The following is a 25,093-nucleotide window of genomic DNA, read 5'->3' as shown; positions in this document are numbered from 1 at the left end:
AAAGTATTAGTTGCCATGACTCATACAATTATACAACAATACAGCAGAGGAAAAGGGCATCTACTGCCTACAAATGTATTACCACTTGGACATAATTCATGTTTACGCTTTGGGCAACGTTCAAAACAAGACAAATTAAAACAGAGCAATTAAATAAAAAGACACAACTGCACTAAAGGAAAATGAAAAGCAAAGATGTTCAATTAAGAAAATGGAGCGGCCTCGGTGTGTAATCAATCAGCACAGTGTCTTCTGGCGCAGCATGAACACCACCTCAGGCTTTTTCAAATGGCTGCCACCCAGTCCCCGGCCGGGCTACCATTACTTTGTATGGTTGGCACACAGCGCATTAGCCATGCAGATCCCCTCTCCCCCGTCTTTCTTTTTTGTCACCACTGCCTGTCAGCCTCGTCTGCCTCAATAGCCCTCAGCGAGCTAAAAAAGCAAGCCCTCCATGTGTTAAAAGGAGTCAAGCACACAACCTGGCTCCAATGTATCTTTAAAGCGCCTTTCGATCTTTCAGAATAGTCGACTGTGAACCTCAGACATCAAAGTGTGAGATACTGAATAAAGCAGTCAATTTGGTTCACATTTTAGAAGCGAGAAACTCTGTAGCCAAGCAGCTCTGCAACATGATGTGATGCTGCTCAATACAATTGGAGAAATATTTCTAAAGATCCTCTATTTCCTGCCCCTCAAAGGCCCATAGTTGACCCCGCAACCTTTTGATGGAGAATGTAGAAAGAGAGTGCCTGCTTGAATCCATTGCACGGTGGTTAAAGGCCCGGATAAAAACCATTGCACTAAGTCTAGACTGTATGGGACTATTTACGAGCCTGCTCTAACGCCATTACCCAGTCATAACGAACAGTAGAGCACATTAATATTTAACGTCTACGCTATAAACGGGACAATTAAAATGCTTTTTATGATGCAGTGGTAGGTTTTAAAAGCACTGCAAAGTGTTCGTCCCGACTTGACCACAGCAGACACATTCTGGGGCTGATGTCTTGTGTAGCCGCTAATGGGTCAAATACATCACATTAAGCACCTATAAAACAAAAGTCAATATTGAGAAGGCCTCTGACCAGCCGGGGCTAATTCTCGCTCCTGGGCGAGCGCGGCAAAGATTAGCTCTGCGCCGCTGCCGCGAGGGGAACAAAATGGTGCCAAGCGCTTCAGTGTTTTCATAAACTTAAAAAGCACGGAGTTTCAGAAGCGTTTCCGAAGCGTGTGGCATTGATGCACAGCGAGCAGCGATTACGTATTGCCTGTGAATTAATGAAGTCACAGTGGGTGTTTAGCGTCTCAGCGTCTCTCATTGACAATTAGAAGTCTAATCTAATAAAGGATGAGCTGCTCCTGATGCAGAACTGTCTGTCAGCTCTGCTTAGCCGTGCTCAGAGAAGGTCTGAAGGAGACGGAGGTGGGGACACTGAGACGAAGGATCTGCTCAGCTTGGGAAACACACAACTCCAATCAAGGTTTCTACATAAGACTCACATCCTCATAGGCTCTGCGATCTGAAGGCTTTTTCCATTCAGGCAAACAGAAATATAGACATGTTTTAAAGATTCTGGACGGATGCAACACAGACAGTTCAGAAAAGGTGATTCGACAAAGCATTCTGTGTGTGCTGGAAACAGAACGCACACAGCATCGTGGCATAATATAAATCAAGGCATGCAAACCAGCAGCACAAAGTGAGGACCGTTAGTCTAAAAATGATCTAAATGTTATCCCGATGCTTCCAGAAGAGGTCACTCCCAAGCCAAAACTCCAAACTGTTCAAAAGCAGACATTTCGGTGCGATAGATAATTCACAGCGATATTGTTATAATATAATTCATGCACCATCAGGAAGCTCAGGGAGTGTGGCTGCATTTGCTGCTGTTTTGTTATAAAAGCTACAACTAATGATCCGCACCAAATAAACACAAAGATGCATTCACACTTTCTTGTAAATACAGCTTGCGTCTGTTTTGTGTGGAAACAAATTGAGAAATGCATCAGGGAGGGTTACGACCACACGTAAACGCCCTGAGTGGACGGGTGTCAGTTTCGGAGACAAATTAGCACCAAAAGGTAAAGCCGTGGGGACTCACTGTGGCCAGAGCGCAGAGAGGCTGGCGAGCGGTAAATGGAAACAGGTGGCTGGTGGTGTTTTGTCCCCGGGGGGCTCTGCGGGTGCTCAGGTCGGGGCAGCGCATGGGGCAGGCTGGGCGCTCCCTGGGTGGGGGAAAGAAGGTGGAGGTCCGACGAAGACGAAGAGGAGGACGAGCACTGAGAGGACCCCAGAAAGATCCACCCCAGCAACGCGACGAGACGCCACATCCAGAGCAGCTGGCCTTCCGCTGGCTTTCCTTTGGGGAGCATGTCTCACACCCCCCCTACTGTATTCACAACGTGTAACGCGGAGAGCGGGGGAATCTCAGAAAAAGTGATCCGGGAGCGAGGGCGCAATCTCCATAGCACACGGCGACTGGAAACAGCAGCTTTTTTCTTTTCTTCTTCTAAATATTATCCCGGGGTCCTTCTTCCTTCACTCTACACTCAGAACTCCGCCGGTCAGGATTTCCTTCCTCCTCACTGGTGCGCCTTCCAACTCTTTTGAACCACGGTCGGCTCGGGTGCAGATTCCTCGGCGGTAGAAGCTCCCTCTCGGCGCGGCGAGATGCGATCCGCCGGCTCGTGTCCCTGCGCGCCCCTGTCTTCACCTGCAGAGTGCGTCGGAGAGGAAAGGGGGGGGAAAAGAAACAGCCTCCTCGTGTTCTCTGCGCTCCTCTGCACACGCTCTGCAAGCATCCACACAGCCGCGACTGGAGAGCGAGAGCGAGAGCGAGGAGAGGAGGGATGGAGAGAGAGAGAGAGAGACGCACTCCGCCGCTGACTGCTAACGCACTCCCAGCCCCATCACACTCCCACCATCCGCCGCTTCCCAGTTTGTCAATTTGCCTCGACTTTTCCTTTCAGCGGATTTTGGGATGTTTCCGAACTCTACTCGGAAAAGTGGAGGTCTGCCTCGCTAAACCCAAACTGATATTTCTTTTTCTGTTTGTGTCCACATGAGATGGAACGGCTCCAGTCGAGATTCGCAAAGGCTGATAGCGGATAGAAACGGCAAAATGATGAGGAAATGAGAGAGGAGAGAGAGAGGAGGAGGAGGAGGAGGAGGAGGATGGTGCGGGCGCAGGTGAAACTAAGCAAACACGATTGGGACGGGGAGGGGATGGGAACAGTGAAAAGGGGGTGGAGAGAAGGGGAGAAAGGGGGCCAGCCTATGCAGATCGTCCCGGCGCAGCGAGCGAATCAGGGAGGCAGGCAGCCACTGCAGAGGAGTGGGGAGTGGGCTGCCTGGAGTCACAGCCAGGAGAGCGGCAGCCAATGGAGAACGGGGAGACAGAATCCAAAAGTGGCGGAGACGTTATACGCTACAACAACACGGCTGGTCTTTCTACATATTCAAATTATTTGTCAAAACTGCCGGCAATCTCCCCTTGGATTGTAAACGCTTCTAAACTATGAATGTGTAGAAATCAACTAAGAACTGCCATTAGGAGGACTTTATGTTTGGAGACGGGAGCGGTGGCGCCTGTGGAACAATTTATCATCATTTGTGAATGATTGGTTTCCTCAAATTTTAAAGTGGACTGCAAACATAGAAAACCAAACTTACTATGCGTTTGCACACATGCAAAATAGATAGTTGGTGCAGTTAGGTCACAGCACAAACTCATTTATATATTACATTATTTGTGCCACTAATATAAGAATTGCTAATGATAAATCAGGTAAAATAGAATCGATTGTGCCAATTTTACAATTTTATGTGATTTAATGTATTAATGGAATGCCCCTTTTTTTCATAATTTAGCACCTGGCTACTTAAATCAAGCCCATTGCTAACACTGGATTGAGCACATTTCTAAAGACACATTTCTAACAATAAAAGCATGATGTGCACCTGGCTCTTTTACAGGACATATTCTCTAGATGGAGTTGGCTCTCAATGGCTCATTCCGTAACACGCACTGGCTAACCTTGAACATCCGCACAGGGAACTTTGTTTTCATTGCGTGAGATAATCTGCACTGGCCAACATCCATCCCATTTCTTATTAGACAAACCCGTAGGCCACATTATTGTTAGTTTTCATGAGCGTGGAACAATGAGATTATGTTTCAGGGGCAAATGACTGACAGGAGGGAGTGTATTGATCCGTGACGAAGGAATGCTCTCTAGAGCAAGACAATTAGATGGAAATATGTTACGTAAAGCCGTCCACATGTACTGGCATTGCACATGACAGTTGTATCGGCGCTGAAGCATCTTTCATATCCTCTAAAACTATATTATTCCGTTTGTCTGTGCAATGGTGCGAGCAGCACATGAATAATGAATGTTGTGAAGCCTTACATCATACTGTATATGGCCATAAACATAGCTGGACATAAGTGTATTTAAGTCTCTTTATGGCCAGCCTGCCAGCAGTAATGTGTTAGTTAATAGCCTTATAAACCACAGGGTGTCAGTGGGTCGCCACGGCACATATAGGCTGGGAAATAATGGGAAAACTGTGTGATTCACCATAAACTTGGTTTGAATGGAATTTTTGATGGTTAAGCAGTCACTTATTTGCACAATATGTTAATATCTGTAACAGCCAGCATGAAAAACACAGTTTGTTGGGTTAAATGTTATTGCAACATTATTCATAGGGCAGGAATAAATCTAGTGCAAAACGGAAAACATTTAGATTGCGATACTTGCACAGTCCTTGCGTATTGCAGTTGCAGTGTTCAGATGATGGAGCTACTTGCAAAATCACCATTTGAAAAAATGTTGTACAACACCCACCAGCACTTTAGACACTCTTGTTGAAAAATCTATTTCAACTTCCTCAAATCCTGTTTTTTGCTCTGACATGTCGAGCAAAGTGATGGTGCAATAGTTTTAACATTTGCCTGGAAATCGGAGGGTTGCCAGTTTGAACCCATCGCCAGCGGAACCGGCCAAATCATAACGGGTCACTGTGGTGATTTGAATGAAAAGGAAGCAGTAAAGTGATAAACGTGGAGAATTAGTCGCTTCATTCAAATGTATCTTTGAAAGTATGCCGAATCCAGCACAAGCGCCTTTCCCCAAGGTTTACCAGAACTGAAGCACTTTGCTCACATCACAATGAGTTAACAGCAAGAGTTCCAAAAGCTGCTTGAAAATACAGGAACCCCTCAGAGTCTTGAATCTCGATATAAGCCCGATGACAAGGCTAAACATCTCCCCGAGAAATCAATATCCACTTTGCATGCTGTTTAACCACGCTTCATGACCTTAGTAGATTTGGTTTTGGAGTGTGACTGATTGTGTTTCGACTGTGGAGGGCCGGGTGCGGACTGTCAGGCTCTTGCTGTGAGTTTGATCTTTTGTGAGGAGAGTATAACGCGAGATGACAAGCCAACAAAGACATCCATCATCACTGACACCGCACCCAAATCATGTGCTCGTGTCAGTGTACGGTGGGACATACGAGGTGACGCATCCAAACCACTGCCGATTCTGTCTTTGCATGAGAGGGGCTTTTTCTAAGGGAAAGACAATACAGATTATTTAAAACATATTATTGTAAAGGTGTTCTAGTGTTTTGTTGTTGTGTTCAGAGACTGGATGGGTGGAAAGTTTAGGTTTTCTGTGAGAGTTATGTCTGTACATTGTCCCATAGGAAGACTGAGCTAAACAAATGCATTTCAGACGTCTTTTAGTGTTTTAGCAGTGCACTTCTGTTATCGCAGTGTCAGGGGGAGGGGACTTAAAAGCCATAAAAAGCCATAAAAAATGTCTCCCAAGCTCGGGTCTTCTACCAGAGGCCTGGGAGCTTGAGCGTTCTGCGCAGTATCTGAGTCTGATGTTTTTCCTGAGATCTCCAGTTTTTGGGTTACTGTCCCGAGTGCTCCAATGACCACGGGTACCACTGATGCCTTCACCCTCCAGAACCCCTGGTATAATAGCTTCTCATGTTCCTTTTTCCTGATGTTGAAATCACTATGTATTGCTTTGTCGACCACAATGGCTCTTCTCTGCTCTTTGTCCACCCCCACAATGTCCGGTTGGTTCATTACCATTCTGTCCGTCTGGATCTGGAAGTCCCACAGGATCTTGGCTCGGTCACTCTCTATCACCTTTGGAGGCGTTTCCCACTTTGATCTTGGGGTTTCCAGCCCAGACTCTGCACAGATGTTCCTATACACTATTCCAGCCACCTGGTTATGGCGCTCCATGTAAGCTTTTCCTCACAGCATCTTGTGAAGCTGGATTGTCTCAGGGGCCTCTTTGCACAGTCCACACCTGGGGTCTTGTCTGGTGTGGTAGATCTGAGCCTCTATTGCCTCCATCGTACAAACTTAAAGCCACATGCCCTTGGATTCATTTTACTTTCACCACAATTACAAACTTTAAATGCAAAAAAAAAAATGATGAATCTATGTGAGCTGCTGCTTCTCTCGTGCGTGTGGTTTCAGAAGGATTATTTTAATTTCTATTTGCTTTACCTTTTGCTTGGAAAGACACGCCGTGGTGAAAGCTGCGCCGCTTGTATCCCAGACTGGAATAGGAGGCTCTTAGACATAAGTAGTTGCAGCTCATCGCCCATTAAGCTGCAGGCTGCTTTGAGAAATGGATTTATGAGCACTCCGAGGCAAAGACAAACACACTCGCCGCGTTTCTGATCCCGAACTGCAACTCGCAACGGAGCGCAATGAATCAAGTTGCAATTATCGCCATCTTTGAGTCTTATTATAGCGACTGTTATCTCACCCATAAAAGGAGTAACGTGAGAGCGCTGCTTAATGTGTGCTATTTGTGTCATCAGCCGGCAGAGAGCTCTGGCAACGTAGAACAAGAACTACCACACCTTTGGTTAAGTGTTGATTAGTGTTTGACTGCTTAAACGTGGAACTAGGGGTGCAGGATAGGTCCCACTGAGTTTCATTGATGTTTTTTTTCTTCCAGATTTTTAGTTTTGCCACATTATTACAAAAAAATACCAGGAGGTTTCCAGGTATTTTACAGTCTCTACACTCTGTTAGAGCTATGATGATTCATTTTACCATGAAACAAAACTGCCTTGCTTCCACGAATAAGTAGTACCATGCAATTACCATAATGACACATTAGTTGCCATGAATTTTCCATCCGATTTCCAGAATTTTGATGTTGTAAAGTGGTGTGAGTCTGTGAATCATTTCGTGAAAAGTTCTTTTCACACATATACAGACAGATGTTATTTCCTGTTCCTGGAATTTGTTCATAAGGCCCTTGGTTTAGACAGGGGTGTCAAACTCAAATACACAGTGGGCCAAAATGTAAAACTTGAACAAAGTCGCGGGCCACCATTGAACAAATGAACCTTTTAATATGGACCCAAACAATCCATCCATCCATTTTCTTCCGCTTTATCCGGGGGCGGGTCGCGGGGGCAGCAGACTCAGCAGAGATGCCCAAACTTCCCGGTCCACACACACCTCCTCCAGCTGTTCTGACCCCGAGGCCACACCTCCTCCAGCTGTTCTGACCCCGAGGCCACACCTCCTCCAGCTGTTCTGACCCCGAGGCCACACCTCCTCCAGCTGTTCTGACCCCGAGGCCACACCAGGCCAGCTCGGAGACATAGTCCCACCACCGTGTCCTGGGTCTTCCACGAGGCCTTGTCCCAAACAAGATTTGCTTTAACATTGAATATGGAACAAGCAACACTTATTACTATACAATATATAACTTAATAGTCCAGATATGCAAAATCTGAAAAAAAAAAAGTACAATACCGGTGGACCAGCTCGAGTAGTCATTTGGTAAAGCCTCGCGGGCCAAATATAATTACATCGCCAGAGTTTGACACCTATGGTTTAGGACAAACCTGCGGCAATATGAGCCGTTGCATGGGTGAGAGTAGTAGTGTCTCTATATTGCCCTGTTACTGGTTTGAAAAAAGGATCACATTTGAAACATTTTACATTAAACAGAACCCTCACCGTTCACGCTGCTGCCAATAACATAATAACACATTTAAATGCATGCCGAACCTTTGTCATCTGAGCTCATGCCATGCCTATCGTTTATCATTCATTCACTGTATTTTTTCCCCCGTACATATGGTGCAAAAAGTCATGCAGTAAACAAACTCCACCTGGTAGAACAGCGAAAATACGAAGTAACAAATATCCATCGACAGGGCTGGCAAAAAAAAAATCCTGAACAGATGAAAGTCCTGGCTCAAACACCTGCCAGCAAAAACAATCAACCTCAGCGTCGCTCTTCGTCTTCATTTCCATACGCGCACATGAATAAGCAAACACGCCACCTGCACAGTACACGCTACACCCAGGAATACAGCAGCTATGGGTGCAAAGCTTCCCTCTCCAAACCTCGCCATCCCGTAAGAGTTGTGGGAGCGTGGGGCTGGTGTTTGACTGGAAAATGAACCCTTGTCAGATCAGGGCTAATTAGTGTTTTACAGTGGGACTTCTCCGTGTTAGGGATCAGGCGTGTGCCGTTAGCTTGGCACATAGACAAATGTGGCACAGCACGTCTCCGTGTCACGCCGGAGCGGGGACAGGAGCAGGGAGCCAGAAGTGAGAAGTCTATTAACCTTTGTACAAGAGAGGGGACTTCAGACAGCTGTTATGACAAATGGCATCAAAGTTAAGAGACTTTTAGGGAATTCTCTGGCTAAGGCTTGTCTGATTTTGTTCCAGCGACTTCCACCGAAGGCTTTCTGAAATTCAAGTAAACCAGGCGTGTGTGTCATCCAACAAACTAGGGCTCGACCTATATGGATTTCGGGGGTCCGATACTGATATGAAAGGGTTGAAAAGGCGGATTCATAGGCCGACATGATCAGTTACTTTAGGTAGGGCTGTGCAATTTATCGAAATCCGATTACGATTTCGATTACAACAGTAAACGATTACAAAATAGGCATAATCGCAAAAAAACGATTATAATTGTTTTTTGTTTTTTTTTTTAATTGTTTTTTTCCAATTTTTTGATTTTTTGATTTTTGTCACTTTTCTGCTGGATTTTTGTCACTTTTTTGCTGGATTTTTGTCACTTTTTTGCTGGATTTTTGTCATTTTTTTGTTGGATTTTTGTCTTTTTTCTGCTGGATTTTTGTCACTTTTTTTATGGATTTTTGTCACTTTTTTGATTGATTTTTGTCACTTTTTTGCTGGATTTTTGTCATTTTTTTGTTGGATTTTTGTCTTTTTTTGCTGGATTTTTGTCACTTTTTTGCTGGATTTTTGTCACTTTTTTGCTGGATTTTTGTCACTTTTTTGCTGGATTTTTGTCATTTTTTTGATGGATTTTTGTCACTTTTTTGATGGATTTTTGTCACTTTTTTGCTGGATTTTTGTCATTTTTTTGTTGGATTTTTGTCTTTTTTTGCTGGATTTTTGTCACTTTTTGTCACTTTTTTGATGGATTTTTGTCACTTTTTTGATGGATTTTTGTCACTTTTTGTCACTTTTTTGATGGATTTTTGTCACTTTTTGTCACTTTTTTGATGGATTTTTGTCTTTTTCTGCTGGATTTTTGTCACTTTTTTGATGGATTTTTGTCACTTTTTGATAGATTTTTGTAATTTTTTTGATGGATTTTTGTAATTTTATTGATAGATTTTTGTAATTTTTTTGCTGGATTTTTGTCACTTTCTTATGGATTTTTTAAAGGCAACAAATAATCGTTTGAATAATCGTGATTTCAATTATGACAAAAATAATCGTGATTATTATTTTTTCAATAATCGAGCAGCCCTAACTTTAGGCTTTGGGGGGCATTCATGGTCACGTCGTATTAAACCTAGGGCAAACTCTGACATCTCTCGGAGTTGTATTTATAAACATGGCTGGCTCTCTTCTCTGAGTAGCAGAATTTATGCATGGGCGGAATGCATGGGTGATTGTGTAACATATGCGCAGAGCAGTTCTGTAAAAGAAGGGAACACTTTTGGACGAAAATCCTCAACGCAATTTCACACAGCTCCCAAGAAACCAAGGAGACGTATGGAGGGGTCATTTTAAAGCTCAACCCCTCCTTTCTGAGGCAAGTGGCCAATCTGGATTCCTTTTCGTTCTGCAGATTTTCACAAAAGTATTAGATGAGTTGAAGGATTCGGCCACCGTTTTGGCGTGCGTTCTTACCTGAGCTTAGATGAGTTGATGCGCACCTGTCTGGTCCTTATGCGTGCGCTCAGTCACGCACAAACACCAAACAAGGTGCTAGCTTTGAGCTTCTCCTGCTCTCCTCATGGTTCCAAATGGGGTGAAGTTAGAAGTGACCAAGCTCTTCCATGTTTTCCCTCTTTAAATACGGTTACGTGAGCGTTTACATGATCCAAGTATAGCTACACAAAATTAAACATGCCGATTTTCTAAGCGGATAAAAAGGGGTGCTATATTGCAAGGCGAAATAATACCAAAGGAGCACTTCGACATCCATGCAGTAAAGGTGTTATCATGCCTTACAATACAGTGTTGGTGTTTTTGTATGACTGAGCCCACACGTAAAGACCAGACAGGTACGCATCAACTCATCTAAGCTCAGAACATATCTCAGTATATCTCAGTATGCAACAACAGTGGCCTATTCCTTTAATATCAGCCATATTGGCACATGTTGCCAATATTCCTCTGGGTGCCTATATCGGCGGATAATGTCAGGCCATTCAAGAAACATCCAAAAGAAATACATTTCAACATCATCCCTCGCCTAAATGAACTTGCCTTTCCTTTTATGATACATCACAGGATTGAGAAACCTTTTCAATGACATCAAATTATGTTAAAAACTCCCTAGATGCATCCAATCGTCTTTCAATAACTGTCACTCCCATCACACTCTCACTCACCACAGTGCAGCTCTCTGAATATCTCCACCTATACGGTTCTACTTGAGGTTTGTCTTTTCCCCATTGTTGCTTGGAATAAATCCCAAACTGTCAGTCCAGTATATTCAAATTCAAGTTTTATCAATTCAAGCTATAAGGCCAGAGTGTTTCAATACTTTTGCACATTTCTAACTATTCCGTTTAGATACAATCTGGTAAACAAGCTGCAGTGTGTGTTTAAAAAGCTTCCTAATCTTTCTCTGGAGAATATACCGGCTTGATGCCAGCGCGTCCCTCCCCTTGTCTCTTTCAAGTGATTGTCATGGCTGGGCTTTTGGCACAACAGAGGCTCCTATGGCACAGCCCCGGGAGCAGAATCATGCCGACAGCCCTACAGTAAACAGCTCCGCGACGGCATCTTTCAACATCACATGTGCTTGTCACGCGGGGCTTCAGCGCATTTGCCGCTTCATCCTCTCGACGCCTGGCAAACCTTTTAATGAAAAATGCTCTTGTTGGAAAATCTACAACCCACCAGTGTCCCCTGAGAGGACACAACAGTGCATTGTTGAAGTTAAAGACATGAAAAAAACAGCCAACATCTGTGCCATATTGTGCCGTAACGCAAAGTGTTTCACGAGGGAAGAACGAGGAGCAGACAGAAAATCCACAGTGAGCAGAGCTATTTTGAGATGAACTGTTGTCTGCAGAAACACAGTGGAAATAAAGGCATAAATAAGCAGATAATGGGGAGAAATGGTGAGGCGGAGGCTAACCGGTGCCTGAACTCCAAATCCTTCTACGCACAAACATGACTTGTGTTGTTTCCATGAGTTACTTTTTCCTGTTTGTAATCCCACCATGTCTTTTGCAACAGAAAAATCCTTTCTATTTTACACAAAATCATGTGCATCAAAAAAGCAAAATGGTAGAGCTGCACTGGATCATTGGAGTGAAAGATGTGATCTATGTAACTTATCAGTCTTCATCAAGGCAGTGTTAATTTCGTCGACTAAAATATTTAGTCTTAATTTTAGTCAAAGTGATATTTTTGTGACTAAAATTGGACTAAAACTAAATTAAAAGTTACTCATGAGACTAAAACTGTGACTAAAATCATCCAAACTTGTATTGAGCGTCTGAAAGAGCCTCAGATCATGTAAATTCTCTGTTAAAGGATCAGCTCTGAGCTTTGTTCATGTGGAGCAGCTCCATGAAGCAGAGGAACAACATTAAACATGATTAGAATGAAGATTATAAATGCAAAGTCCACTCAATTAGTCTTAAATTTAGTCGACTAAATTTACTTGCAATTTTAGTCGACTAAAACTAGACTAAAATTGAAAACATTTTTTTGGACTAAATCTCGACTAAAATCAAATTACATTTTCGTCAAAAGACTAAAATTAAAACTAAATTAAAATATGTTGTCAAAATTAACACTGCATCAAGGACTGTTTGACAACTCAAGCTTGCCTAGAGTTGTCAAACAGTCCCTGATGAAGACTGAGTCAAAACATGTCTGTCTACAATAAAAACCTCTGCACAAACAGAGGTGTGTCCTCAGCTCCTTCTTGCTTTTAAAAAAAAATCATTTGCATGATTGAAACAAAATCCAATATCAGTTCTTCCTTGAGTTCCCGTTAGCGTAGACCAAATCCTAAACTCTCCAGCATCTCAACTGGAATGAGCAGAGCTTACAACGCAGCGTAATGGTCTGGAAACTCATCCCAAACCTCAAATATAGTTTTAGGAAGTGTTTTCCACCTGAAACGTTTGTCTCTGTGATATATGCCATTGCACGTTTTGTTCACTCACTAAAAGGTTCATTATTCAACTTTTTATGTGGGGAAAAAAAAGGCTGTGTGCGTGTTTGACCTTGTCGTGACCCAGTGGCTGTATGAGTGGTCAGCATGGCGCCTTTACTTTCAATGGTCTCTTGGATGCTCCAGGATCCACTGTTTGGAAGGTTTTCACTGCTTATGGACCCGCTCTCACCAGAAACCCTACAAAACAATTGATCCTGGACCGTTGTACAGACACTGTGATCTTTTTTTCCCACATAAAAAGTTGCATAAGGCACCTTTAATATAAAAAAGATGGCAAAAGATTGAAATGGAACTAAACTAGAAAAATCATGACTTAACCAGAACTTTTACATAAAATTCAGATGGAAGTACTAAGGCTTTGTGGCTCCTGGCGATATCACCTAATTTTACATTAAAGGGACTAGACAGAGTTTAAAAATGTTACAATTAAGTGTTTTCCTCCCTCTACATGTTCCTCCATGTCCTAATGTGTAGAATGAGCCCAGACCTGTTCACCACAACTGCCTCTAAAAAGTTGTTACTTCTAGTCCAAATTGCCGTCATGCATGAGCTTAATATAGAACCTGCAGTTACACGTATGACCTGAGGTGGCAGTAGTGAGTATAAAATGACCAACTTGCATCTAGCCCCTTTAACAATGCTTTGAATATATATCCAGCTCTTGGCTTCATGACACAAAGTACAATATAATAAAGTAATAGAACTACAGATCATCCTTAGGAGCATCTAAACTACCAACCTTTTCACAATTTGCAATATTTTGCACAACACTGACATTCAGGATTCTAAACCACTGCTCACACATACCCCTCCCACCCCCGTCAAAGGCCGGTCGATCTTCCTGTCCCCAAGAAAAAATTCTGCACGTGACCTCGTACACTGTCTCGCCATCGTTATGGTAAACATTGAGATCATATTAAATTAAAACCGGAGAGAAGTTGTCCTGAATCAAGCGTGCAGGTTTATTTGACATATGCAGATGGAGACACACCAAGTACCTGGATACAAGATGCTCTGAAGAACAGTTCACAGCTCACAGTATTTATACACACAGACAACACAATGATCATACGATTATGGAACGCCCCAATGGTGTAACAGGTCAGATTGACCTAAGACATTCAGAGACACTGACGAAATGTATAAGACAAGCGTTGCCAAAGCGAGGACACAAACACCCTGTCTCCAATTCTAGATAAAATGTCCTGACCCCGGCCAAGCAGGTGCCAATGATGTAATGGTCAAAGGAGTCTTACATTGTTGAGATACATGCACAAACATGCCCATGAACTCTAGTAAATGAGATAATGCTCACTGAATATAGGTCCCTGTATGTAAAGGTCAAATGTCCATAAAGCATATGTGACATGATGAGAGGAATAAACAATCAATGGTTCAGATTTCCTGAACCATTTCCTTCCGTCTTATTGTTTTTATGTATGTGCTTTGCCTTAACCTGATTGTAATGTCACATTTCTTCTTTTGTAAGTTGCCTTGTGTACGAAATGCGGCGTATAAATAAAGTTGCCTTGCCTTGCCTGAGAAGCGCTGTCCTAAACGGTTAAACAATTGCCTGGGATGCTTCCTGGCAGGTGTTTCGAAGTCAAATCGCCCGCTGTACGAAGCCAGTCCAAAACAGCGCTCTCCAAACTGCAGAAGACTTGCTGTAAACTGACACTAACAGCCAGGAGTTCATTTTGGAGTAAACGCAGCACTTAGCTCTCGGGCACCGGTCCCTCTCTTTTATGGAAACAGAAACCCTCCATCAACACAGTTACAGCAAACGCACTGGGCAACTGCCGCCATTATGCTCCGCACAGCTCATTTCAGGACAATGAGATATGGAAGGAAACCTGCTAAATGTGGAGAAACTTGGGATATCAGCAAGAGAACTTCTATAATGTAATATTTACAGTTTGCTTCTATAACGGGTGCTATGAATTTGCAGCTGTAATGAATCTATCTGGACTATATGTAATTAATACAGCCTATATTTATTCAAGACGTCCGTGTTCATGAGTGATGTTCTCAGTTTGGGAGCCAAGATGAAATGTCGAGTCAAGTTCGGGGTCAGGCGAGTGCACTTTTTTTTTTAACATAATTCAATTTGAGATTGTTAAATATTAATAATGAGCTAAATTGGACGGTTTTATTTCCTAAACAGACAGACGAAGGCATTAAAAAACTTGTCATCATGCATATTTCATTATCTCCCTTCGACTTTGGCAGTGTTCTAGGTCAAGCTCCATCTGCTCAGCTCCGGAGCCTCTAAAAACGCTGCAGAAAACACACACCAGTCACATACTCGCAGGCCCTGCCTCTGTTTGCACGTATGAAGTCACGGTATAGCTCTGCCCCACGGCCAAAGTGCAGGTATCCGTCTGCCGCTCGGCACCGCGCCCTAACACTCTCAATAATGAATGAATCATAAAATCAAAACTGACAAGCAGCAATTGAAACGTGGTGCGTTTGTTTGGGGGATTAAAAATGCAGCAGCGCCGGCATCACTTATGAATGAAGCCGAGAACTCTGTGGGAAAGACGGCCAGTTTTTGTCCACATCCGACTGAAAAGGAAAGGTCCAATAAAACAATATTTTTGAATCACTTTAACATAATCTACTACAAAAGCAAATAACGATGTTTCCGTCTACGTGTTTCAATATGAAATGTAGTATTATGCACCACACATGGGACTCCATATAAACCATGGACTTGACTTCCTGAACTGAGCAGACAGCCCTGTGGACAAACCAGGCAGCCTCTCACCCGGCGTGTGCATGTAACACTGAAAAGAAGTGAAAGTCAATTGATTTGGCGCTCCGTGGCCAAAAAGGGATATAAATTACCTCTGGGGGGTTCGCTATCTTCATTTTGTGCATCAAATGGGGCTTTAAGTGTGCCCTTGGGGACGTCCCCTACAGCTCTCAGAGTGCACTCTCCTGTCGTCTGCTGCTAAACTTTCTTTCTGAACATGGGGGCGCATAGCAAATCTGTTCTTTCTATAGCATGATACAAAAATAAGAAACATAGCTTTGACATTTTGTGAAATGTCTCAGAAGGCATATATCTAAAGGTCTCGCAGAAAGATAGAGGCTCTTAAAAGAACAGATGTTATTTTTACAGTCGGAGCCTGGGACATGAGGCGACCGACTGAGAAAGGCAAAACGTATTTTACAGTTAGACTTGTGTTAGGAATAATAGTCTGGATGTTCACAGTCTTGAGTGCTTCTGCATTGCATTAGGTTTAGTACTAGAGACTTACAGGAACAGGCCACCGTTCCTCCACACTGTGATATGTTCTTACCTGAGCGTAGACGAGTTGATCCGTACCTGTCTGGTCTTTGTGCCCGTGGAAGAGCGTGGTCGTTTCTAACATCCCCCCGTTTGGAGCTATAGGAATATAACTGGGAGAGGCCAGATGCTAACAACATCTTTGGTCTTTTTAGGACACTGAGGGCACGCACAAAGACCAGACAGGTACGTATCAACTCGTCTAAGCTCAGGTACGAACATATCTCAGTATGTAAAAACGGTGGCCTGTTCCTTTAACCTGGCTACAACCCGATGGATGAAACTGTTGGCGATGTCATTAGACACTAAAGAGGACAGATCTGCATATTAGCCAATCACAGCAAAGTCTGAAACCACAGCTAAACAACAAAACACTAAAGCGATTCAATATTCAGTTTTAAAAAATGTTTCTCATGTTCGTTATTTTGTAGCAGCACCAGTTTTTCTGTCATTGACGTGTTGTTAATTAGTATTGATGAAGTGCTTAGTCTGAAACACCAGGGTGTCTGAGCCGATCAAGATTGGGGATTTTCAAGATGTATTTTTGTGAGTCAGATCTTACGGAAATTCATCTCGCTATTCCAAAAGTAGAATAGCTATTGTTCTTTATTTTGTTTTTGTGAACCTGGTTTACCGAACTAAAACTAGCACCAGCTACAGTATTTGACTTCACGAGTACCAGATACAAACATGTAAACAACAGGACCATGGCAGGTCTATGCAAGGGCTAAACCATAGGAGAAAAGAAACACTGGTCTAGCTTATATAATATTTATACAATAGGGACTTTGAGGAGATATCTGCATATTTCTTTGCCTTAGGATTGAATGTAGAATGTCATTTCTAATCCTTTGCCACTGTGCACTTCTATACGATGATCATCTGTCTTAAAAGAGCCCCATGTGAGTACATTTCTGTGGATCTGTTCTAGGACAGAGGAGACGCAGTTGAGTGGAATTGGCACTCTTCTACAGCAGAATGCGACTTTGATTGCTCTATTTCACCAAGCCTGACGAGGCCTTTTCCAACATTTTAATCCTCGTCTTAATGCGCTCCGGCAAATTGGTTCCAATGAGTGCGTGCTAGTTTGCCAGTGCACAGATACGCCATGGAAGGAAAACCTCTGCTAAACTGTAACGCACTGATAACAGAACAATTCAACCCAGAAACAGAGACTATAGAAATGGCCATATACAACATTTATTCTCTCTTTTTTTCGTAACACGGATTCCATGAAAGCAAATGTGCCCCCTGCCTTCGTCGAAACAGATTCTGGCTAAGCGATTTGCGGGCAATATATGAAATATGGATTGTAGCTTGTTGAGGAAGAGTCCAGGGGATTCGGAGGAGTGTGTGAGGGGGGAGCATGAAGGTATAGCGCGTGGGAGAGAAAGATGATTGCTTATGGGATGGGGGAGAAATGAGAGGCCATTACAGCCGCAATGACAGGTTGATGCCGTAGTAGAGGCGGTGTGATGCGTGGACGGGCGATGGAGCCTCAAAACATGTTGATATTCTGACCAACCTGTTACGAAGTGAATAATTTAACCAGGGATTCTCTCGTTAACACATTGAGTGCCAAAAACGCAAAAACTCGCTTTTCGCTCCCATGCGTTGATCGTCAAAAACGTAAAAAGTTGTTTTGTTTTTATTATTATGAAACTAGACACTCTAATACACCTTATGTGTGACTTTGGCAGCTCTGTGATGAACAGAACTGAAATCAATGACGATCAAAAACTCTGGACATTTCATATATTATTTTTTTTCTTTTGGGCGTGGTGTTGTGCAGCTAACAGCTGTAAAGCCGATACGTCTCTTTCAGGAAGCAGAGCGGCTTCCCATGGAAAGATCGAAACAGTTGAGATTTAAACATTTCTCTGAGTTTTTAAATGGTTACAATCGGTCCAAGGACGGCTGAGAAACATCCTGTTCAAGTCTTCAATCCGAAAACCAGGCTGTTTAAACGCACACGCGTTTAGCGAAAGCGATCGATCTGCAGCAACACGCGGTGCCAGCAATGTTGTCCTTGAAAACTGACTTGAAACGGAGATATTTAGGCATTTGTCTCTTCCCATAATGTTAGTGCCTGAGAGGAGAGAGGAAGAGAGAGAAGGAGAGAGGAAGACAGAGAAGGAGAGAGGAGTTCATCCGAAAGGAGAGTTTTTCATAAAACACGCAATGTTGGCGTTTCTCGAAACAAAAACAGTGATTTTGATTAAAACTAGCCTCTGTTTAGCTTAGGATTTCTCAGCAACTGAGGCAGAATTGGGGTAGAGGTAGAATTAAACTTTTCACCTACGGCACTCTACAGCTAAACTCCTAAAACAGTGCAGCACTCAATGTGTTAAAAGATTTGATGCTGCTGTTTTAAAACATACAACCTCTAGGATTCAAACCCAAAACATTCTTGTTGTGAGGCAAGAGCACCAGGTTTAACCACAGCTTTACAGTTACAGAAAATGAGTCACGCTGCGTGCGCGCAAACAGAACACAGGGCCATGTACAACGGGAAAGCTCTAATTTGCTTCCCAGCATTGGTTTGAGGTAAACAAAAAGACAATTAGCACAGAGGGTTGACGCGTTGGCAACGAGGTCTTGAGTTCATTGCAACGAGCGTTGAAGAAGCCGTGCACTGTTCTGCAAACGCATGGCCCTCGACTGTTTCAAAACGTAACCTTACATTAAACTGCAATCCTTTATCCGCACAGACAGAGCAAAAATAAACAATGTGGCAAAGGCTGTGATTGAATTAGAAATCTCAAACTCAATTTATGCTGTAACTGTATCTGTTAAGTAAAATTTAGGGTGAAAAAGCTAATTGGGAGGTTTTAAGTTTGAATGGTTATGTTGTAATACAGTTACATCAAAGGACATCTGCACTCGGATATTTCTTTCATTTTTATTAATAGTCTATTTCATGGTTATGTTTTTACTGCTAATTTCATAACTTTGGGGATGTTTTTCCTCCTCTGCTCACAGGCTCCACAAAAAGCCATTAAAAATGCAGTTGTAAAAGAAGTCATCACGGCCAAAGACTCCGCACTTATCTCCACTTGTGACAAAGCAACAACAGCGTGTTCAAGCGTCCTCCCGTGTGACTGCCCGTGACATTAGCGGCCCACGCGCACAGGCGATAACGCTCATGGACTTTCATTTGGCTCGTTTTGGACAAAGGAGACAAAAGAGAGGCCGCGGAGCACTCGAACGGCTCACACCTGGTTATCAGCCCCCGTGTGACACCCCGTGCACCGCAGTGAGTGGGACGTCACGCGCAGAACAATAGACAATAACCCGCTGTCATGCAGACACGCACATGGAGCTTTGGCCAAGAGAGTTCCGGAACAGAGATTTCTGATGGAAGAGGGTCTTTCTGCGTTCCCACACGATCCTCCTGCTGCCCGTCAGTCCTGTCCCAGCGCTGGTAACGGCTGCAGCTGCACGAGTAGGTGTGTCGTGTGCGTCTCAGCACCAGCTAATGGAGGCCTGGCTGAGCAGATGCCGGGCGGCGCGGGGCAGCGGGGCCCAGGTGCACGCTCCCCCCACGCTGCTGTCACTGCAACTATATCCGCACCCGGGATGTGGAGACGTTTCAGGTCAGGTCCCGGGAGGGGGAGCTGGTGATAGAACGCGCACTGGGACGATGTGCAATGTATAGTGTTCTTATATAGCCACGTGTGGACGGGTGGAAGGGCTGTGGAGCAAATCGCAAAGGCTGCAATTATGCTTTTTTACATTTATGTGGTCATCATTGCAAACAAGGAACAGATTTTTGATTTGCTTAAGAACACTGATATAAAAGGTTCTCTTGGCTTATCTTCAGGTTCATTTGCAAATCACCTCTGTCCCCATAACATTCTCCATCATTTCATGGATTGTGGCTTTTGCCTGATATCAGCACTTAAAGAAGAACTAAGTAACTTGTTTACCTTAATAAACCCTCCCCGTAGTCCCTCTGGGGGTAACACAAGTGTTGATGGGATGACTGGGGGGTCTTTCATCTCCCCCTGGTGTCTCTGGCCAGGAAACCACAATTGAAAGCGAGGCGGTGACCCAATACACACTAATAGAAAGACGAAGAAGAAGCTAACAAGCTCATGGGCAAAGCTAACTGCGGGCTAGCGCCACTTAAACAGTATTTACAGCCAAGTTTGAGTGAAAAAAATGATCTCCATTGAGTAATCCCTCTCTCCCTTTATCTTTTCTGTCAGCGCAGTATTTACTCTCACGGACAATTAATGAGTAAAAAACCTGCAGTGGCGCTTATGGCCTCTAGGGGCATGAGTTACTTAGTTCCAGTGTTAATTTTGACAACATATTTTATTTTAGTTTTATTCTTAGTCTTTTGACTAAAATGTAATTTAATTTTAGTCGAGATTTAGTCCAAAAAACCTTTTCAGTTTTAGTCTAGTTTTAGTCGACTAAAATTGCAAGTAAATTTAGTCGACTAAATTTAAGACTAATTTAGTCGACTTTGCATTGATGATATTCATTCTAATCATGTTTAATGTTGTTCCTCTGCTTCATGTTTCTGCTCCACATGAACAAAGCTCAGAGCTGATCCTTTAAACATGATCTGAGGCTCTTTCAGACGCTCAATACAAGTTTGGATGATTTTAGTCTCTCCTTTTCATTTTTATTTAGTCTGAGAAACTTTTAATTTAGCTTTAGTCCAATTTTAGTCGTCAAAAATATAACTTTGACTAAAATTAAGACTAAATATTTTAGTCGCCGAAATTAACACTGCTTAGTTCTGCTGTAAAATGTGCCATTGTGTGCTGTTTTGAAGTTGTTAAGCTTTGTGTTTTTGCCTCCTGCTGCTCTGCAAACGCTAGTACACTGGGCAGAAGGTGAGGAGAGAGCTTCCTGGTTACGTCGAGCCACAGGAGCAAAATAAAAGCTGCCCCACAGCACTTAGCTGACGGGTACGATTCAAAGATTGCTCAAACATCGATGAAAGGTGAGGTTTTTGGTGAGGGAGCAACACTGTAACATGGGGGACTTTAAAACTTTGACGCAAACAACAGCGTATCCCGTTTTCTCGGGTCTTGCCAACGCATCTTGGAAAATTAAATCCTTTGTTGAAATTGCTTTGTAAGTAACACAATTGTTTTTGGCGTTCTGTCAAAACAAATGAGAAAACACAACGATGAATTCTTTTGGAAAGACGAAAGATTATTCAGATGTTTGTCACACTGTGTCAACTTTCTTTCTGTTGACGTCAGATCAACAGGAGATGAAATGAAGCTCAAGTAAAATCTAAAAATAAATGATGAAAACGTTATTGTAAGTTTATCGTCTGGAATTTACTTTTCAAACCGTTTTATTCCCGATTCTGCCTGGGTAATTATAAGCGCATTCATGGATTAGTAATGTGTTAAGCAATGTGCAAAACTGGAATCCTCTACATTACCATCTCATTATGTCACTGAAACCTTTTGAATAAACCAATATTAAGTGTCGCCAAATTGTTCCCCTGCACCATCTTGCATGAAATATCGCAGCCCTATAATAACCTTGAATCATAACACACTCCTGTAGCCATATCATGCTTCACCAGCTGGGTATAAAGTAAATGCCGGTTATTTTTAATTACCCCTGGGTGCCCGAACATTGGCCATCCTGCCCGACGAGGCCGCAGCGGTGATACTGTTCTGGGCTGATAAAATTCATCCACGAGCCCCTTTTGACCATGATCCAGCCCTGGTCTCCATACTTTTCTTTTTCTCCCCCCCCCCTCCACCCGTTTTTTTTATTTTTTTTATTTCTACCTGTGCAGCAGCAATTAGAGGTGGCTCCGGGTAGGACAAAGCTCGCTGGAAACAATGACATTTCACAGGGCGGAGTGCTCTCGTGCTCTCTCATGAATATGCAGCAGAGTAATGATGGTTTTTCGGAGCGCTCTCGCCCCTTCGCCTGGTGCGGGTGACGGCGATGTGGGTCACTTTCCGGAGGTGAATGTGTGGCAAAGCAAAGGGGTCAAAAGAGTGTTAGACGAGGACAGTGTGGAAGGACATGGGGAGAGAAAAAGTCTTACTGTTTCATGGGTTAAGAGAGAGTTTTAAAAGTTGACAGCCTGGAGAAAAGTCAAAAAGATATTGTTTTATATTCAGATTTCTGCCTTTCGCATCTATTGCTTCCTCAGTGCAGCCCGTGACAAATGCATTTGTATTGAAAACAGTCTGATGTTCAGCTGAATACATATTCATATAGGGCACAGTGTCTCCTGTAATTCCACATAATGGATGGTCTGTGGTATTGTTTGCACTGCTGCTCGTCTAATCATAGCATACACCACACACTCGCACACCGGTTGTCGCTAATTAATTCCTATCAGTTCACTTTAATGCCATTTAGCTGCTTTCAGAGTCAGTGCTTGTTGCAGATGTGTGGCATGAATGAACTAACATAAACACGTACTTTGGTTGGGCTCGTTCTGAGAAGATCTGTGTTAGATAAATGGAACTGGATTGAGCTCCATCTGGATGTAGGTTTCAGTTGAATGTGCAGGAATATTGCAACAGAGACAGCGACTAAACCCTGCATGTGAGAAGGACTATTATTAGAAGACAAAAAGAACAGTCCAGCTAATTTCAGCCTTTAGACACTGTACATGCTGGGAGGCGGTAAAGTGAGAAACATTGCCGCTTTCTCTAATGGAAAAAGTGAGCGCGGCGAAAATAAAGGCAGGCTGGGGTCTGAATGGTGCCGTGTGGAGTCGGGCTGAGTGCAGTCCCTGATGGGCCGCGGTCTGAACATGTGCCTGGAGTTCAGCACCACGAGTCTGAGCTGACGACAGCGTCAGGCTTTTAGACCTACAGACGAATGCACCCGCACTCACGGATTCTACTCTGTGACCTACAAGGATCCCAAGGTTTACAGAAATCCTGCAGTGGAATGATTTGTTCCTTTGCTTCCTGCTTATGCACTGTCAGAGTTTTTTGCTCTTTGTTTATTCAACATTTGTGGCGAGAATTATCTCTGGATTTTGAATACATGCACTTTTTCTTGCAATCTATGCATAGCTGTGCATTACAGTAAAAGCCTTGACAATCGAAAACAATAAGATGAATAAAGTTCTAATTGACATACAACTCAACAAGTTGAAACATTTCTTTTACCCTCAATCATTGGATTTGTTTATATAAAAGTAGAATTGGAGCCAAAGCACGTTTTTGTATTTTGTACCTGGGCCAAAGTTGTGCCTTCCATATCAACACAAACTACTTTCAACCTTAGTTTGAGTTCATTTTAACTATAAATCGGCTCCAGTTAGATCAGTAATAATGTTGCTGAAGTAAACTTCAATGAGTAGTTACATTAGAAGATGGTTAATAAGTCATTGTTATAAAGCTGAACTAGGGGTGTCCATGGTTAACCCATTAACCGTTAACAATTGCGTAACTGAGGGGAAGCATTTTGCTCGGTTAAGTGGCGTGTAATCGGCCAGACATTTTTCCATGATAAGTTGTCCATCGTACATGGCCAGCTAGTTTTCCAATATGAAGCGGGCAAGTACAGTGTGGGAGCACTTTACAACCAAGAATGATGGATCAAAATACAAGTATTGCATTGCAGTGCATAGATATACTTCAAGTACAACTTCGCTGTCGTACCATCTCAACAGCCGACACCCGGGCATCATTTCAGAGTTAACTCGGTAACAAGGCACAAAACTCACCTTTCTCATTATTGTTAAAACGGGGTGGAGATAAATGTTGTTGTAGCATAAATGACTGTTCCTTTCGAGCGCACACTAATACTTAACAGAGAACAAGGGCCTCGGTTAACGGTTAATGAAAAACTTGAAAACGCGCAGCCCTATGATGAACTAAGGGTTAAACTTGAACTTATCTTGCGATATTTCTTTGCGATTCTGTAGCGATCTAATTTTGTCTTTGGCACATGCATTTCCACTGTAAAATGCACTCGGTGATGGTGCTTTAAAAGAAATCAGAATATGAATCACGAAGAGTTTATTTTCTGAAGTTCTAGAGGTCTTGGCGACGTGTGTACAGAGTGAATTACTTTAATCAAAGAAGCACTTTACACCAGTGTCTTCCAAACTGTACTCACATTTTCATCCAAACGCCTCAAAACAGAGATGACATTGCTTTAATTAACCTACATTCTAAAGTTGGCTTTGAGCAAGATTAAAAGAGTTGCGCTAGTTTTACGTTCAAAGAGTATTTGTCTTGGAATCTGCAATCGCTTGATCTCATCTCGTCCTACTCTACTTTCATGGCTTCTTAGATTAGCTAACAGGATTGGGCTACATGTGTTCACTCACATTCAGGGCTGTCCCTAATCTTAAACGATCTCCACTGGAACAGCAGCAAATGTGACTGAGCTCATTTAGATTTCACAACAAAGAGCACCCAATGCTGTTTCAACACTGGTTTGTTTGGAGAACCACAGTGTGACCCAAGACACTTGAGGTCAACCAAAATATTGTCCGGCCGATACATCGGGCCTTCAAAAATGGGTATTTTACAATATTGGCTATTACTGATACTGTAAACCCCTCCTGGAACCGCCACCTTAACGTGGTGGAGGGGTTTGAGCGCCCGAATGATCCTGAGCTCTGTTGTCGGGGGCTTCGTGCCCCTGTAGGGTCTCCCAGGGCAAACAGGTCCTATAGGTGACGGGTCAGACAAAGAGCGGTTCAGAAGCCCCTTATGAGAGACCGACAGGCCCAGTTAAAATCATGAGGCCGTCCTTCTGTGGACCCACAGATTTGTGATTTGGGCAACTTGGACAGCTGCCCCCATGACCCGGAAACGGACAAGTGGAAGAAAATGGATGGATGGAGGATACTGTATAAGTGGTTGACGTCTCTGGAACTGAAAGTGATCAAGATTTTCTGTTTTAAATCCCACGTATAATATCGGAATCATAAGAGATAAAGACTTACCGCTTTTGGTTTTGGAACCTGCTGAGTTTTATCTTTCAACTGAGCGCCCACTGAAGTATTTACTATCAATGTCCTGAACAAATCATCCCTACGCCCCTAATAAAGCAAACATACACAGGATTAAAGACGAGACATAGAAAAACCCATACTGGTCGACAGTGGCTCTAATGTTAGTTGCT

At 43.1% G+C, this 25,093-nt stretch overlaps 1 protein-coding gene across 2 annotated transcripts in view; it reads right to left on the bottom strand.

The window, feature by feature from the left end:
* Positions 1 to 25,093, bottom strand: part of nrxn3b (neurexin 3b) — a 498,054-nt gene that overhangs the window by 214,582 nt on the left and 258,379 nt on the right. The gene's annotated exons all lie outside the window — the stretch shown is intronic.

The sequence above is a fragment of the Gobius niger genome, assembly GCF_951799975.1.
Source record: "Gobius niger genome assembly, chromosome: 15".
In the NCBI taxonomy this organism is placed as follows: domain Eukaryota; kingdom Metazoa; phylum Chordata; class Actinopteri; order Gobiiformes; family Gobiidae; genus Gobius; species Gobius niger.
The sequence above is the reverse complement of the archived record's forward strand: the minus strand, read 5'-3'. Positions and strand labels throughout refer to the sequence as shown.